Source organism: Crocuta crocuta, unplaced genomic scaffold (assembly GCF_008692635.1).
Source record: "Crocuta crocuta isolate KB4526 unplaced genomic scaffold, BGI_CrCroc_1.0 scaffold36, whole genome shotgun sequence".
Classification (NCBI taxonomy): domain Eukaryota; kingdom Metazoa; phylum Chordata; class Mammalia; order Carnivora; family Hyaenidae; genus Crocuta; species Crocuta crocuta.
The window spans coordinates 8,206,448-8,220,245 of NW_027532203.1; the positions used below are offsets into that span (position 1 = coordinate 8,206,448).

Here is a 13,798-nt window from a genome sequence, read left to right on the forward strand (position 1 = left end):
GGGAGGGACGGGTTTCTGGATATATTTTTTGTTAAATCAAAATGCATACAATACCTAAGCATAAGCACTAGATATAATTAATATAACGGTTCCCATGTCCTAACGTAGAGCAAGGATTAGCATGTTGTGTTCAAATGCCATTTCAAACAGAAAGAAGGGCAGAGTAATGCTGAAAATATTTTCTTTAGCCCTTCTTCAGGATAAATAAACACTCTGGTACATACACAAACAATTAACAGAGGCAATCCCTATAAATCAAGCTTACTCATTTCTGCTCAGGTTATGGCCCTACGATATAGTCCAGTAAAGGTGGCAGGCACCAGTTTAATTCCTGTTACCACCACTTAACGGCATGAACTGTCTCGGTGTCTTTTTGTCCTCCACCTGCTTGTTTAGGCAGCTGCTTATACAAGAGCCTTGTGGAAGGGCAGGCAGACAGGCAAGGAAGGGCTTCATTCAACTCAACGACTGGTAGGCAAGAGAATTATTCATGCTGATGACTACACCCCAAAATTCTTCAACAAAGTTTCCCACCAAAAAACAATCTAAGACCTGCTGATCATGATCAAGGAAATTCCTGGGCCAACACAGGAAGCCCATCACAAGACCATCACTTCTACCTTCAGTCTTTTGAACAAAGCCCCTTTCGCTGATCCACTGACACAAATCCTGGCCATGCTTCCAGATCTGGTTCTAATCTTACCCTCCATGACAGTGTTCTTGTTCCCCATGACCCACAGCATCCCATCCCATGTGTAAGCAACCTGTCACCCATTGCCTGTGCTGGGCCCAACACTTCTGCTGGCTACACCCCGTGTCCACTGTCCTGTCTGTCACCTGGAAAAGCTCTAAGACATCAGGGTTCGCAACCTCTTACGTTTCTAGCGTCAGGGAGCAGCTGCACATACAGGAAGGGCACAGGTAGTATTATGAAACAGTCGTTTCACACTTGTGAGATACGAAGAACGTTCTCTGTAACTGCAAAATTAATGCGCAGTTTCCTCATCTTAAAGCTGAAAGGAATTGCCAACATAATTCCTAAGCTCTCTAATAATAATAATAATCCACAGCTGTCTAAGTTTATGAATAGAAAATTTAAAAATGACTCCTGCACACATGAGCTAGAAGTCAATGACATATTACAAAATACAGGAGCATCTTTTGCTCATACGATTTCAATGGAGGGTGCAGGCAGGCCCTTAGGCACACTGTGTTTCTATAAAACTATTTTTACTGCTTTGTCCTTTATATAGTACCTGTACAACCTAATAATGCATGTTAATGTGCAGAATACTGTACCAGAATTTTTATTTTTTATTTACTTTTTTAACAAAAATTTTCTAAAAATGTTTTTTAAGAGAAAGAGCAAGAGCAAGACCGAGAGAGAGAGAATCCGAAGCAGGCTCCAGGCTCTGAGCTGTCAGCACAGAGCCCGATGCGGGGCTTGAACTCGTGAACTGCGAGATCATGACCTGGGCCAAAGCAAGACACTTAACTGACTGAGCCAACCAGACATCCCCCCAGTTTTTTAAAGCATGGTTTCCACTATCTTAAGAGGTCGAGTCAACTTAAGTATTAAAATTGCATCCAAAGTTTAGAGTTTTATTACAATTTAATGTCTCTTTTCTCTGAGTGGAAAATACAATCAGTACATACATACTGAACTGATCCTAAAATTAAGGCATTTTCACTCATGACAATACAAAACAGCCCCAGAGCTGTGCTATAAGCATGCAGGGGTCAACTCAGCCCAAGTCCTCAGGAAAGTGAAAGGGAGTTGTAGGCTGAACCACAAAACTCCTAGCCTGAAGCTCCCGGCTTTGAAGAAGTGCTAGGTGTTTTGGCTGGAGCTCAAAATACACATTTCGATATTTTTGCTCCAACTCAAGTTTTCTATTCAATTCAAAAAAATCTAGTCCAAGCAGCTTTTCTTTCCCTCCCTCAAGAGTCAAATACCTAATCACAGATTTTAAAAGAATGTGGGAAAAAAAAACACCGGCAGGAAGTACAAATGATTATGGAAGTCTCTCATAGAGGAGATGTGACAGGTCGGTCATTAAGTATACTTTAAAGGTCTATCAGTTCTGGACTGACCTAGAGAGAGTAAGAATTGTAAATCTATCAAACTATCTGAATCACTGAATACTCAATATACCTAGTGCCCTCCCTCCACCCCCCAGAGAGATGTACGTAACATGATGAAAGACAGCAGGCTGAAAGCAGATTCCTCAAAATTATGACTGAGGATGTAAAAGCCTCTTGACTCTTCCTGATCTATAAAAATTAAGTCACAAAAGAAGGCTGTGTAAAGGCAGGTTTGTTAGGCAGAAACGCTGGTCCCTCTCCCTGGAGTAAATCCACCCTCCACCCCCGGCCGCTTCCAGCTTATCCGATAAGCAGAATACGGTACAATACTGAACGCTAAACTAAACACAAAATGGTTTCCAAGAATAGGTAGTCAGGGCGCCTAGGTGGCTCTGCTGGTTGTGTCTTTCCAACTCTTGGTTTTGGCTCAGGTCATGATCCCAGGGCAGTGGGATCAAGCTCTGCGTCTGACTCCATGCTGGGTGTGGAGCCTGATTAGGATTCTCCCTCTCTCCCTCTCCCCTGATTGAGTGCTCTCTCTAAAATGAAACAAAAAAGAATAGGTAGTGAAGGCAGGCACTTCAATGACTTGATACAAAGTATCTGAACACTAAGTGTAGCAACAGCAGTCAATCTAAAGAAAATAGGACCCCCTCCAACTCAATTTCTGACACTTTCATTTCAGGACCTCTCCCTTCCCATTAAGCAGTGGATTCCAAAGCGTCAGAATAGTTCATGGTCCTAAAGTGATCAGGGTATAAAAAGCAGGCTTCTTGAAATTCAATCTCTTCCATCCTCCATACTGAAAGCTCAACTTCCTGTTGCACCAGTGGTGATGCCTAGAGGCCACCAAAATGTCAACTCAGGACAGCACAGAACCAGCCAGGACATCAACGGCTCACTTTGAGGCCACCTGTTTCACTTGTTCTTTTATAGCCCTCTGTACTCCAGTTCGCCCAAATAAGCTGGAGCGGAATAATAAACAAGGTTCAGAAAGGAACGTCCATTGAGAGCATTTATCCATCCATGAAGCATACATGGAGTCAAGCTGAAAATCTTTCGAGAACCTCCACTTGCCCAGAAAAATCACAGCCCTCCTGAAATACTTATTGTAACTAAGACTTTCAACACTCTATCCCTTTAGGCCCTTAAAATTTTTTTTTTAAATGTTTGTATTTATTTTTGAGACAAAGCATGAGCAGGGGTGGGGTAGTGGGAAAGGGAGACACAGAATCTGAAGCAGGCTCCAGGCTCTGAGCTGCCAGCACAGAGCCCGATGCAGGGCTTGAACTCGTCAACCACAAGATCATGACCTGAGCAAAAGTTGGATGCCTTACCGACTGAGCCACCCAGGCGCGCCGCCCCCCCCGCTTAGACCCTTTTTATCTTTAACCTGGAGTGGGGTGTATATAGCAGGGGAACTATCTGGGGGTTCTCTTCTCTCTTGGGCAGGACGTGGTGTATTATGCTGCTTGATGGAAATCAAGGGAACTAGATGACCAAAGATAGGCTATTAAGCCTCCCAATAGTCAGTAGGCAATTCTGGAACCAGGTTTCCAAAGCTCCTTTAGGCAACTATAGTGGAAACCTGGATATTCTGGTATCTAACGCATTCGATCAACAGTTTTGACACCATCTGTGAATTTCGGGCTTCTTCCTCATTATTGCCAATGTCTTGGTAGTATTATTAAGAGCGAAAGAAATAATAATAAAGTCAAAGTATTTAGGGCAGTGATCTAGCTCAGCAGTAATATGCACTTAATTATTTTTATTAAAAATGTGCTTCATCATCTCATGTTGTACCAATACATTGCCACCCAACATTTATTCAATTTTAAGATAATTCTTACATGGAGTAAATTTCTTCTGGTATTGTGAACTTTTAGGTAGAGGCAACAATTTTCTTATTAACATGTGTTACAAAATTATAGATTAATTTCAATGCCTAGGAACTCTGGCAACCAGGCTTAGCCAAGAGAAACAGCTGCAGCGTTTATGAAAACCCTCTGAAAGGTAGTGTCTGATAAGGCCTATTCCCAGACGCTATCCTCATTTGCAGATCATACAAGGCAGAGATGTTGTCCAGAGTGCTGCTTTAAGAAGGAAAAGTAAACTTAACCAGTGGAAAAGTCAAAGCAAAATGATACGGTAAAAATATAGCATGTCAGAAAAGCCAAAATAGAGGTTTCAAAGTTTCAAAATTCAATACAGCAAAATATAATTCCAAGTCCTTTTCTACAATGTGTAATAGCTCACGAATTTGAATCTGTTCAAGGACTGATCATTACAAGTGGTGTTAGGTATCTGTGATGCTGATTATCCATCTGACAGCCAAGAGACTCGAGCCAGATGAGATGGCAGCAGAAAGGACATTTCAAAGCTAATTATTAAACATTTCCGGGTATGCCTTAAATCCATGCTGGGCCTACTGCTGATCTAAAACTCACTATTCAGGGCACCTGGGTGGCTCCATTGGTTACGCGTCCGACTTCAGCTCAGGTCATGATCTCACGGTTCGTGGGTTCAAGCCCCGCGTCGGGCTCTGTGTTGACAGCTCGGAGCCTGGAGCTTGCTTCGGTTTCTGGTCTCCCTCTCTCTCTCTGCCCCTCCCCTGCTCACAGCCTCTCTCTCTCACTCTCTCTCTCAAAAATAACATTAAAAAAATTTTAAAAACAAAACAAAAAACCCTGACTGTTCACAGTTAATTATATTCCTCGGAGAAAAAAATCTGTGTATTACAAATACTTGGTCAAGAAGAAAAACAACCCCGACAGTAACACCAATCAGGTACTTCCAAGTTAGCTGCCTCATTTAAACCTCACCATAAACCTGTGAACTGGACACTTCTATCCTTACTTTTCACTTACGAGCAGGCTCAGACTTCCCCCAAACACGTCAGTAGACTGCCCAGCTGCGTCTGAGGGTCTTCAAAGCGGCCTCCTCTCTCTGTGAAGCTCGTGCTGCAAGGCACCAAACGCAGGCACCGTCTCCAAAATTTTCAGCAAAAATGTCATGTCATTAGAAGCATTTAACTGCCCGTCTGGCTACACAGACTTTTTAATTGCGCAAAGGTATTTTCTTAATTCCCATCATGTACAAACAAAGTGATATGATATGCTAGGTATTTTTTAAATTCCCATTATGCACAAACAAAGTGATTTGATACGCTAGTTTCCACATCTAATAACAGCATCACATGCCATCACCTGAAACAGGAAAACAGCACTATTTCACACGCTAGCAGGGAAGGCTGCGTGAGGCAATGCTTCTGCAATGGGATGTTTGTTACAGGGACTAAGTGAAATAAACGAAGGCATTCTTCAAGGTGAAGTGCTACAGAGAGATTCCACTCCAGGCATAGGTGTCTGTGTGTAAAGACTCCTATCTGTGTCAATGCTGGGGGATGGCGCTGGGGGATGGGGAATCAAAACATCCATAAAAATAGTTGAAATTCTGTTCCATAGTATTGGAGTAGTCTCATACAATCACATGATCACATTAAGAGATTGGTACTGTATTCAAGGGAAAAACTGTGTAGTGAATCCAATCAGAAACCAAGAAAGGGGTGCCTGGGTGGCTCAGTGGGTGAAGTGTCTGGCTCTTGGTTTCGGCTCAGGTCATGATCATATGGTTTGTGGGGTTGAGTCCTGTGTTGGGCTCTGCCCTGACAGTGCATACAGAGCCTGCTTGGAATTCTCTCTCTGCCCCTCCCCTATTCACTCACACTCAAAAATAAACAAACTTAAAAAAACAACAACAACAACAAACCAAGGGCATGAAAAGAATACTAGCTCTTTTCTTATTCATTACACTGCTGTTGATAGGTTTTTAAACACAGGGGTGGTTTATACATATATTCATAGGAAACTAACACCAGCTAATATACTATTGTCAAGATTTTTCTGTACAATAAAATCATCTACTCTGAAAGAGATTCAAACTAAAATACCTCCCCCCTCCAAACAGAAATAATTTGGGTATTTCTTTCTCATTTAAAGTGAATTTTTAATCACAACATTATTACACTACTTCTGTGAAACTTTCCAAGCGCCCAGTGTATTGTTACATCCACAGCGGACCTGGGACACTTGACATTAATGGGATCAGAGAACTTAGCTGGTAAAATGCAGAACCTAACTGTGACTCCGCCTGAAACTATGCTGAACGGGTGGGGGGTGGGGGGGGAGGGGCCAGTGCTGGAACACAGTGATCCAACTTCCTCAGAAAAACTCAAATACAGTGAAGCAGTCCCTAACCAAACCAAACAACTCCAAAATTAAGAAAGTACGTTCTCTTTTAAATGACTGGTTCGTAATGCCACAGACAGGATCACGGAGTTCTAAGCCCTCTGAAACATCATAACGGACTGACTACAAGAACCAATTCTACTTAAGTGAATGAGTGGTAGACTAGTTGGAAAACGACCAGCATAAGGGGTTTCCGTGTATTTTTCCCCCCAGGGATCTAGCTAGTTAACAGTTTTTGAAGTCTTGCTACATTCGAGATTTATTCCCGACAGGATGTCTGGGAGCATACACACAAATACTCAACAGGATAACCCTGTGCTAAGGTCTATAGCACACACTTGTGCGATATGAGCACATGTGTAAAGGAATCCCGAGCGGTCTGCCCTACTGAGCAAGATTTCTTAGGTCATTTAAAAATCAGACTGCAAAAAATTTTAGTCGATTTTTCACATAACGTTATAATGAAGTACCCTTCCCACCAAGGCAGCAGGTACGTGAACCATGAAGAAAGCCTGGTGGCAGCCAGACTGTAGGCGCCTAAGTGAATGCTTTCCCTCAAGATAAATAAGGCCACGGCCACTGCTGCCTACATGTGACATGCCTACCCGGTATGAAACACGGACAAAGTGCTGAATGGGGCTGACGGTTTTGTTACGTGACGAGTTTTGTTTTTGCTTCGTAAAGAAAAAAGTTGTTGCTTCGAAAACGCCAGCTGCTTCCCAACCATTTACTAATTCAGGTACGTGAACAAAAATACACGGGTATATAAAAATTCACATATGAAAACCACACCTATAAAACCATGACTGCACTTGTTCTCAAGAAAAGCCTTTTATTCTAGATCTTAAGTTGCCAAATTTGAGGAAATTTGTTTTCCACCTGAATAGCTCTTTCGAGTCAGACCGGCCTTTGTATCAAAGAGCCCATAATTTTTAGTATATTCGATGTGTTTTCTAATTACATTAGAAATCTCAAGCCAAATGAGATTTTAGTTATATAAATCCATTGGACTTTGACATCTAACTACAAAATGACTTAAGTTTTTGGTAACATAACTGAAGAGTTATCAAAACTTTAGGAATGCAGGGGCGCCTGGATAGCCCAGTTAAGTGCCGACTCTTGGTTTCGGCTCAGGTCACGAACGCACAGTTTGCAGGTTCAAGCCCTGTGTCTGGCTCTGTGCTGTCAGCAAGAAGCCTGTTTAGAATTCTCTCCGCTGCCCATCCCCCCATCTCAAAATAAATAATAAACTTAAAAAAAAAACTTTAGGAATGCATTTTGTTTATCAAACCTCAGCTGGTAGCTGGTCCAAGTTCAGCATGGAACTGTGTTGCCCAGGGAGGCCCATAACTGCTGTGATACACTTGCTTGGGATGAAGGTTAGACGTATTATAATATCAAACTGCTACTGAAATTTGTATGATCATATAAAAATGGTACTGGTTCAGATTAAGACTCAGCACTCAGACATGTCCCAACAAAAGGGTTAGAGATTAAAACAAACAAACAAACAAACAAAAAGGATATGTGGAAGAGAACAGAAGAAACACTTTCATAATGCCAGGCAAAATATCGTATTTGCATTTAGCATCTGATTACACCTTCAAAACGGTGAAAACCAGTGACGGAGCACAGTGATAAAGTTTGCCTCAACAGCCAGAAACATTCTGAACACACAGCAAGAAAAGATAATACAATGCCACCGTAATAGTCATCCACTTTGAAAAGTCACAGTGCACAGCTAAAACCCAAACAGAAAGTTCTCTAAATGTTTCAGGACTATATCCTCAAACCAGTCATCACATANTTTAAATAGAGCACTCAGTGGGCGGTGGTTACTAGTGAGAGAAAGGTAACTAATGAGACACTTTTCATCCCACTCTGAACCATGAAAGCTGCAGACTCATCATTCGCCTGGTGAAGTTAGCAGCTGTCCTGTACTCCATTTCACGGAAAGGGAGACACCAAGTACACAAGAGAAATAAAGGCCCGAATCTGTTTGAGGGCCTCTGTTCCCACAGCTGGAGACGGGGCACTTACTGTTCTATGCACAGTGTCTGGCTCAGACGCTCAAGTGGCCCGTGTTAAGTTGCAAGGCCACCACAATGTGACCATTAGCAAGTCCCCACACCGTTTGGCCTAGCCCCGGCCCAGAAGCCCATCTGCCTCAAAAACACATTTCCTGCTGTCCCACAAATGTGACTACTCTTGCTCAGTACTCCTTAATGGGAGAAAAACCCAAAGCCAATAAGTGATATAACTAAGCCCAACCCTTCACAGCAAAAAGGCCATTAGGAAGAAGTGACCAAGCTTTACACGCACTTAGTTAAGAGACTCAAGTTGTGCAATATTCTCTCACCTTTATGAGACCTGGTCGTTTTTAAATAACACTGTTATCACAGGCTACGTGTGCAAGTGGCTTTCAAATGCATTTCCAACGTCAACACGTTGGGTCACCGGCTGGTTAAAGAAATAAATTTTTAAAATTCTTCTATTCAGAAGATGGAAAGGGTGCAAGGATTGGCTGGATCGTCAAAAACGGTTATTTGACTTTTAGGATCTAAAGAAATGGTATCTTCTTATAACGCTAACTAGTTTTATGGGCCTCTACCAAATACTGGGCTACAAATCATCTCAGAGCTCCGGCCAGACATTGTTACATTGGCCCGAAAGAGGGAAACTCCCAGAAAGGAAGAGGATGAAGTCTGTTTTAATTAGGCTGCCGAAGCAGCCTGCTGGCTTGACTCAGCCCCTGCAGACCTGCGGTCACACGGACACGCACGCCAACTTACCGGGGCGCCAGCTCCCGTGGAGCCCGGGTTGCTGGCGTTATTCTCCTCGGGATTCTGGGGGGCCTCTTCCGGCCCCCNAGAATTCTGAAGTGCTGTTGCCCCGCATTTTGATCCTGCCTGATCTTAAACGTGCAGCCCTGCCCCTGTGGCGTCCGTTCCGCCGAGTCCGTCCTGTGGATTTCGGGAGCCCCCCTGCGGCCCCGGGGCGGCGTCTCCGGGCACCCCGGGTGGACTCGCTCCTCCGTGGGGCTCCCGCGCTCTGCTCGGGGCTGCGTGGGGTACGAGGTGNTCCTCCGCGGCAGCGTGTGGAATGCCATGAAGAAGTCGTCCTGCCGCTCCTGGTCTAGGATCTCGGACTCGGGGGCTGTGTTGCTGCGCCCGGAGCCAAAATGAAACCGAAGCCGATGGGCCATGGTGCCCAGGGGGGCAGGGGGGGAGAGGGCGAGCGGCAACAGCAAGCCCGGCGCTGCCAGAAGTCAAAAACCGAAGACACAAACTCCAAGAAAAAGTGTCCCATCTGCCAAACCGTTAGCACTGCGGCACCGAGAGCGACAGATAGCAGAAATAACCCAAGTGGCAAGCGGCATTCCAGGCATGATTGGATAAGAGGAAAAAGCTCTCATCCGCACTGTGACAGAGGGTAGGATGGCCAGAACCACATGACCACGGTCTCCCCCTCCAATGCCAGCTTGTGGACTTAGCGGAGTTTTGCCCCCTCTCTTGCTCTCTCTCTCTTTTTTTTTTTTTTTAAAAACAGCAAGATCCTGAAACAGCACCTTCCCAGCTGCTGCTTTTCCATCAGACAGGAGTGGCCCCAGCAGGGAGCTCTCACAGCTGACTAAGGCAGCAAACACAGTCCGAGCCATGCTGCTGTAAATCTAAACCGCATCAAATTCACGGGACAGTTCTTTCCGAACGAGGCAGGGCGCTCAGACTCTACCCAATGCTCCAGACCGGCCTTGAACACATGAGCACACACAGTTACTCTCCCCACCTCCCCAAGCAAGCCAAATAACGACGAGGAAAAATGCCCCGATGCCCTGGCCGCAGGAAAGCCCTTCCACAAGCATTGGATATTATGTTTCTCTGTTATTTATGATATCACCACATTACCACGATGGAATGCAAACTAATAAAAGGTACTATAAATATGATTACACACCCACAGGACCAGTGTCCCTTTATGCTAAATAATTAGACCATGATCTACAAGTAACAAAATAGCTGAGTGGAGGGAGGCACAGCTCCGAACACTGTCAGTTAGCTGTCTGCCTACTATTATATGTTTCATTGCAAAGGGCTTGGGGTGGGGGGGCGATCTCACACATAATACGACTGTCAGACATGGAGGTACCAGAGACAAGGAGCCCAGCTGGAGAAAACATTCTCTTCTATGCCAGATGGGAGGGGGGAAAATCACTGTCAACAGCCCCCCCCACCCCATCTTCACCAAAAAAGGAAGGAGAATCGAAGAAGGGTATGAATGTGGTTTTTGTAGTGAGTTAACTTAAATTCCATACAGAAAGAAAGGCTGCCCGGAGCTGACGGTTTTCCGGTGAGAAGTCAGCAACAGTATCACAAACGTGGAATCGCACCATTTTTGTGAAGGGGCCAAAAAGGACCTAAGTAATAAAAGCCCACGTTCAAAAAACTGTCGTCGGATTTGTAGTCAACTTGGATATATTCTGTGTTTTAAAACTTACTACTTTCCAGAATCCAGAAACGTCGGTTAACTAACAAAGAAGCTTATTAAGGAGGGAGTAGAAAATGGGAGGGAAAAATACCAAGCTGTAAAGAGTGACAAAAAGTTTATTTTAAAATCCGCAAAGCATGACTTTGTCAACAGCTCTGGAATTGAGGGTGTGGAGGATTAACCCTGTGTTTACATACATCCAAACCTGTTCTCTAAAGGCTTGTGTCTGAAATGCCAAAAATGATCTCCACGAGAGAAATGGAAGCTGGTTTGTTTAACGCTGACACTGCCAAGTACCGCGACAGTCATGGATTTATCTTAGCTGGATTAAGAGCCAAGGAGGCAAGGAACACCACCCCTGCATTCAGTGCCGGTGCGGACATCGCAAACAGCCGGGGGCAAAGCCAGGTAGCAGTGTTGATGAAGCACAGTTTTGCAGATCAAGTTTATATTCATTCATACCTGACTTCTCAGAGCTCTGCATTCAAAGCTCTTTGGGGTTTGGAAGGATAGTTTAGGGTCCACGGCAAGGTCATCTCCACGTGGTCATTGTTTCAGACAATGGAAACGGGAAGTTTCCATTTTTTTACAGTGAATTTCTCTTAGTAAACAGAAAAATAATGGACTACGATACATCTGGCAAGAGGCGATTTTTCCTCCATTCTAGGCCGTTCTTCACTTTGGAGAAGTGCTGTTCTCAATACATGAGAGAATAAGGATTAGTATGTGGACGTATCTATGTCTCCATGGACTGACTGACACTCTACTGAACGTGGCCTGATTCAGTATTTGCTGGGTAAGACGTGGAATGCTAATAAGTGCACCCTCATCTGAATCTCTCATTCAATTTAGTAAGAAAATAACTTCACAGACACAGCAAGAGCAATGTAGTCATTTGGCACTACTACTTCTCAACCAAGGTGAGAAACACGGAGTTCAAGGTGAAGCCATCAGGACACCATATATTTTAATAGGAAATACACCAGTACAGTAGGCCAGAATCGGTTGGCTTCCAATATGACGAAAAATACCAAGCCTAGGAGATTAAGGATACTCCTAAGTTCCATGATAACGGTCAAAGGCCTGGCTATTCACCACCATTTTCCTGAGGACTTAGGAGAACAGCAAATCCCACCACGGTGCTACCATTAGCAGACGTGTTTAAATCATGTAAAGGCTCTAGACCTCACGCGTCTCCTGTGTGAGGGCAGAGTTAAAGGAGTTGTATTTTAAGGCTCCTCCTCAAACATTCTATTAAGTTCAAGCTACTCAAAAACTTGGGAGTTTCAGCTAAAATCAGGAGCAAGAAAGATTCGTAAGAACACTCTCCTTGTTTGTTTCAAGTTTTTACTGATATTCTGGTTAATTAACATATAGTGCAATATTGGTTTCAGGAGTAGAGTTGAGGGATTCATCACTTAAAACACCACACCCAGGGCTCAGCCCAAGTGCCCTCCTTAATGCCCATCCCCCATCTGCCTCCCTCCACCGACCCTTAATTAGTTCTCCACAGTTCTGTGTCTATTTTATAAGGTTTGCCTCCTTTTTCTTTTCTTTAAGCAAGACTCCTTTTAACAAAGAAATATACACAAGTTTCGTGGAAAGTGAATTTGAATACAACTGACATGAGACTACAGGGACTTAAAACACAGCTTCTGCGAGTTCCTTAAAGGCTTACACAGAACGTAATTACGTTTATCTTCGTAAAGATACGAACATACGCTCCATAAAGATAGAACATGTGGCTTGTGGGTACCTGATGAATACACTCTAGTTAGTGGATTCCGCCAAAACGCTTAAGCCAGATTTGCTTTTGAAATTTCATTTTTAAAATGAAATCTCTGTCATATACATTATATGAACAGATGTGTAATATGTCCATATCTTATCTACCAATCTACATAAAGAATGTCTGTATGAGTTTTACATTTCAGGTGTATCTTTGGTTCTTTAAAGGGACTTCCTATGAATTTCCCTTGAGAAGGTATCACTTTTAAAATACAGCTTCATCTTGCCTGCTAAATATAGATACACTTTTTGCGATATAATGTTAATTAGAGCTTTGCTTTCCCAAAGAGAATCACCATAGATTTGCTACTGAGTGAGTAAAAGGGTTGTAGTCTGGCTTATATTTAAAGTGCCTGAAAGGTTTATTTATGTGAGCGAGGACTTCTCTATGGACATGCTTACTGTTGGGTGTGCCCACCGTAACAGCACAGGCATAGTGTCTGACACATCACTAGTGTGATTTTCACTAACACGGACTCTGATGAAAGCATACATATAGACAAATAAATTTTCTGTCTTAGCCGTACAAAAATATTTGTCAGAATCATCAAAGAGTAACAGGACAAAGAGAGTCTTGGGCCGGGGGGAGAGGGGGTTAATACGTACCACCAGAAGTACAACACAGATGCCAGAGTTCTAAAATATGCTGCTTTAAAAGTCAGTTTTTTAAAAAAATGAAGCAAAAATCAAGAGCCGGGACCAACTTACCAATCTGTTTTCATCAAATACTTCAAACAGGAGTCTGTGATTAGATGGGTTTACCTATAAAGGGGACAGAAATATTATTTTCAAAAATGGGCAGGAATGGTTCAAAGGAAACAACAAGAGGATAAAATGCTTTCTAACGCACCCAGGTCATTTGTGTAATTTAGATAATTAACCTACCCTTTTGTAAATCCTGTATCTATGAAGTCACATTTTCTATTGTTGACGTCTGTATTATTCTATGCCTGATATTTAGGTGTACTGGAAGAAAATGGTTTCGGCTGCAAAGAAAATTTTAAATGGTTTGAGGGAGCTTCTGAATCTCCTCTACAAAGAAACGGAGACCAAGGGAACATCTTCACAAAGGTCTAGGCCTGAGGAAATCTCGTAGGCCCATGATGGTAATGATAATAGCAAAGACAAAAATGAAGAAAAGAGCAGAATGAGCTATTTACCATTGCATGTTTTTTTTTTTTTTTTTTTTTTTG

At 43.2% G+C, this 13,798-nt stretch overlaps 1 protein-coding gene across 4 annotated transcripts in view; it reads right to left on the bottom strand.

Moving 5' to 3' along the window:
• The window catches only part of NEDD4L (NEDD4 like E3 ubiquitin protein ligase), a 150,832-nt gene that overhangs the window by 131,886 nt on the left and 5,148 nt on the right, over positions 1 to 13,798 (bottom strand). For 3 of the 4 annotated variants that reach the window (XM_077777563.1, XM_077777562.1, XM_077777564.1), the window contains one exon: positions 13,314 to 13,367. The gene's annotated coding sequence lies outside the window, so the exon portion shown is untranslated. Of the gene's footprint in view, positions 1 to 13,313; positions 13,368 to 13,798 lie in introns of those variants that run through there. The other variant, XM_077777561.1, reaches the window with a different exon arrangement.